The sequence below is a fragment of the Primulina tabacum genome, chromosome 6 (assembly GCF_025594145.1).
Source record: "Primulina tabacum isolate GXHZ01 chromosome 6, ASM2559414v2, whole genome shotgun sequence".
Lineage (NCBI taxonomy): Eukaryota > Viridiplantae > Streptophyta > Magnoliopsida > Lamiales > Gesneriaceae > Primulina > Primulina tabacum.
The window spans coordinates 11,589,429-11,594,185 of NC_134555.1; the positions used below are offsets into that span (position 1 = coordinate 11,589,429).

The 4,757-nt window shown below is 31.6% G+C and overlaps 1 non-coding gene across 1 annotated transcript; it reads right to left on the minus strand.

The window, feature by feature from the left end:
• Positions 1–3,634: 3,634 nt before the first annotated feature.
• On the minus strand, positions 3,635–3,745 carry LOC142550368 (small nucleolar RNA R71). Its single transcript, XR_012821332.1, has one exon. It is a non-coding gene; the product is annotated as a small nucleolar RNA R71 (small nucleolar RNA).
• Between the last annotated feature and the right edge of the window lie 1,012 nt (positions 3,746–4,757).

The following is a 4,757-nucleotide window of genomic DNA, read 5'->3' on the forward strand; positions in this document are numbered from 1 at the left end:
CTCAGAAAGTTGATCAGAACGTTCAAAACTCGATATCGATCGTCAGAGTAGGGCATTGATCCGAGTATCAGGTTTGTGACAGTGTATTTTATGTGAATAATCGTCTTGTTGTGCCAGATATTTCAGATTATAAATGACAGATATTGTCAGAAGCGCATAGCAGTCGATTCAGTATTCATCCTGGTGGCAGAAATATGTATAATGATTTGAAAAGACAGTTTTGGTAGAAACAGATGAAAGCTGATATTGCTGAATTTATATCCAAGTGTCTGAATTTCCAACAGGTAAAAGCTGAAAGAAAGAAACCAGGATATCTGCTACAGAGTTTGTCCATTCCTGAATGAAAATGGGATCACCTTTCCATGGATTTCATGACAAAGTTACCGCATTCCTCCCGAGGTTGCAATGCGATTTAGGTCGTGATTGACAGATTGACCAATTAAGCATGTTTTATTCCGTACAGACATGACCAGATGGCAGAAAATTAATGTCAAAAAAGTAGTCAGATTGCACTGGAGTGCCGAAGTCGATTGTTTCAGACCGTGATCTTCGGTTTACTTCGCACTTTTGGCAGAGTTTACAGCAGGCTCGAGGTACGAAGTTACATCTGAGTACCTCATATCATCCTCAGACCGACGGACAGTCAGAACGGACTATCCAGATACTGGAGAATATGCTTAGAGCTATAATGCTTGATTTTGGCACTAGTTGGCAAGAATTTTTGCCACTTTGTGAGTTTTCGTACAACCACAGCTATCAAACGAGTATAGAGATTGTACCGTTTGGAGTGTTGTATAGTAAGATGTGCAGATCCCCTCTTTATTGGGATAATATCTCTGAGGTACCTGAGATTGGACCTGACATGATTCGAGATATGACAGAGAAGTGAAGCTGATTTAGAAAAGAATGAAGACAGCTCATCCAGACGAGGCAGAACTTGATATGACTCTGAGTTGTTTTGAGAAACCGATTCAGATTCTCGATTGTAAAGAAAAGCAGCTCAGAACGAAGACTATTCCGCTTGTGAAAGTTCAGTGGAGTCGTCATGGCATTGAAGAAGCTACCTGGGAGACTGAGCCAGATATGAGACAGAGATTTCCAGAATTATTTCACTGATGTGAGTTTCTTATTTAGCCTCTATTCTCCATTCCTTATTGTATCTGAGTTGATATCTGATTTGAGTGGCTGTGATTTCGGGGACGAAATCGGATCTTAGGGGCGAGAAATGTAATGCCCGAGAATTTTAATATTATAATCTGAAATGAGTTGTTGATAATTGATGTGATTATAGACGGAAAATGATCAGACCTGGAGAAGGAATGTTATGTGCGAGGACTGAGCACTTCGCGCATATGCGCCCAGCTGGGTCGCGCATATGCGCGAGGTAGGCAGAGAACCTCGCGCATATGTGATGAAACTTAAAATTAATAATTTATTATATGTTAAAACCTGTATTTTAAAATTTAAGTTTCATTAAAATTATGTTATTTTAGTATTGTTTTTTTATATTTAATTGTCTTACTAAATATGTTTTATTTTCAGGTTTTCTACGTGTTGGTAGAATAATGATAACTCAAGCTAGAAAATTCAAATGGAGGTGACTCAAACATGTTTGGAATCCTTGAGAAATTATCTACAACTTTGCAGAAGACATGATTGCCTAAAAAGTTCCTTAAGATGATCAAATTGTGCAAATATCAAAAGGAGGACAAATTTCCTTTTACTATGACCAGCATATAGTAAAAATATCATAACTATTTCAATATTTAACCAAATGAGATGAACCAAGTGGCCAAATTCATCTACAGACAATTCCCCACATGTTTGCCATTTTGAGCAGAGTCAAATTCGGTGATTAAAGTCGTGGAACAAAGCATTGAAAGAAGGGACATGGAATTGAACTTGGAGGAGACAAAGAATACTATTGCAACTACATGGTGGCATTAATAAAAATTTTGACCCTTTCTCTCATTTGGCCTATAAATAGAGGCCTTGTGCTAGCTTGAGAATCATTCTATCTCATTGTAAAATATAGTGTGAGTGTGTATCAAAGTTCTAAGTTCCAATATATTTTCTTTCATGTTCTCAACTATGAGTGATATTTTAGTGTTGATCAAAAGTAAGCTTATGGCAAGCTAAATCTATTATGTCAAGGTGAAGATGATGCATTCTTGGTGAAGTAAGATTGTTTATATTTTGTATATTCTTTCTTTATTTCTTTTCATTTAGCTAACTTATTTTTATTGTAGGTATAAAAATGAATTATTTGTTGTTATCAATTTACATCAAATGCTTGATACCATTAAAGTGGTTATCTTGATTTGTTGTTTAATTTTGATACAATAAATATTTCATCACTAATTATTATATAAAAATATATATATATATATATTTATATAATAATATCATAATATTTCATTTATACGATAGCGTGGCTCTGCCGGTTGTTCTAAATGAAATATTATGATTTAATACTAACATCTAACATTTACTTTATCGCAACTAACTTTTATTTTTCGCATCTAACTTTTACTTTCTCGCAACTAACTTTTACTTTATCGCAACTAACATTTACTTTATCACAACTAACTTTTACTTTACCGCAATTAACTTATTAAATCAATATATTTCATTTAGGCAATAGCGTGGCTCTGCCGGTTGTTCTAAATGAAATATAATGATTTAATTTAACATTTACTTTATGCAATTATTTATTTATATAGTCATAATTATAATCATAGGTACCATATATAAAATATCGGTTAATTCGGTATTTTCTATAGTGGGAACTATATTATATTATGTGTGTGTTTAATTTTTTGGAACCATTATTTATGGTGGTTTCTTTTGTTTTACTTTTAGTTAAACAATATTACATAAACCAAGAATAAATTCTCAAGCCTTGACAAAGTTTATAATTTGTAAACTTAATTCTTGCATTTGGTAATGTATAAATTAATAAATTTAAACTCAAAATAACCTCACTATGTATCGATCTCGTACTTACGAATTATATTACTTGCAGACAACCTACACTTGGGTGAATTATTATTTAAGTAGTAGCAAGTTTTTGGCGCCGTTGCCGGGGAGGTATAAATTAAGTTTATATTTGTTAATTATGTTTTATTTATAAGTATTGTGTTGTTTTTTTTTGTATGAGTATTTGGAGTCGAAAAAAAAGTGGTAGACTTATTCGAGTATCTGAAAATAATTTAAACATGGATGATAATTCAAATAATCAAGATAATAATAATAATAATAATAATAAAGAACATGATCAATTAAGAACACTTAGGCACCATATGAACCCTATTAGAACTAGTGCCCCATCTTGTTTAGTTTTTCCTCCTGATGCATCTAATTTCAACTTCAAACCTCAAATTATTCAACTTTTACCAAATTTTCATGGTTTAGATTCTGAAAATCCATATTTGCATCTAAGAGAATTTGAGAAAGTTTGTAACACTTATAATGATCAAAATTGTAGCATGGATATAGTTCGATTAAAGCTTTTCCCTTTTTCTTTAAAAGATAAAGCTAAAACATGGCTACAAAATTTAAGATCAAGTTCAATAAGATCATGGGAAGAAATGCAACAACAATTTCTCAAAAAGTTTTTCCCTTCCCATAGAACAAACTCTTTTAAAAGACAAATTACAACTTTTTCTCAAAAACAAGGAGAAACGTTTTATCAATGTTGGGATAGATATAAAGAATTACTTAATACATGCCCACATCATGGTTTTGAAACATGGAGAATAATTTCTCACTTTTATGAAGGTCTAATCTCTAAAGATAGGCAAATGATAGAATTCATGTGTAATGGAACTTTTGAAGATAAAAACCCAAATGAAGCTATGGAATATTTGGATTCATTAGCAGAAAATGCTCAAAATTGGGATAATATAGGCACAATAGAACCACCAACAAATAAAATCAATAATTCAACAAATGGGGGTGGTATCTATAATCTTAAAGATGATATAGATATTCAAGCTAAACTTGCATCTTTAGCAAGAAAAATTGAGTCATTAGAAATGAAAAAGAGTGGTCAATTAAAAAGTATTCAAGAAATTGTTTGTCATATATGTGATACACAAGATCATGCTACAAAAGATTGTCCAACATTACCTTCATTTAAAGAATGTCTCCATGAACAAGCAAATTATGTTAACAATTATAAAAAACCAATACTAGATCCTTTTTCACCATCATATAATCCTGGATGGAAAAATCATCATAATTTTAGTTGGAGGTAATGATAATAATACACAACCGTCACAACAATATTTTCAAAATAACCAAAATCATCAAGGTTATATTCTTATGTTACACCTCCAAGAAAAAACTTTGAAGATGTAATTCATGCATTTATCCAAAAGCAAGAGTCTATCAATATTCAAAACAGTCAATCTATGAGTCATTTGAAAGAAACTCTTGCAAAATTTGCATCTGCACTTAATATTCATGAAAAAGGAAAATTTCCATCTCAACCTCAACCTAATCCTAAAAATCAAAATCAAGAATTCAAAAATGAAAAAATTGATCAAATAAAATCTGTTATTACCCTTAGAAGTGGTAAAATAGTTAATGATCCATATAGTAATGAAAACAAGGATCATTTAAAATCAAAGAGTAAGGATGATAATCCTGATACTTTTGAGAATGATGATACCTTAAATTTTAAGAATAATATGGTGAAGGATAAATCATCTGAAATAGTAAATAAGTCAAATAAACATTCACCATTTCCTTGT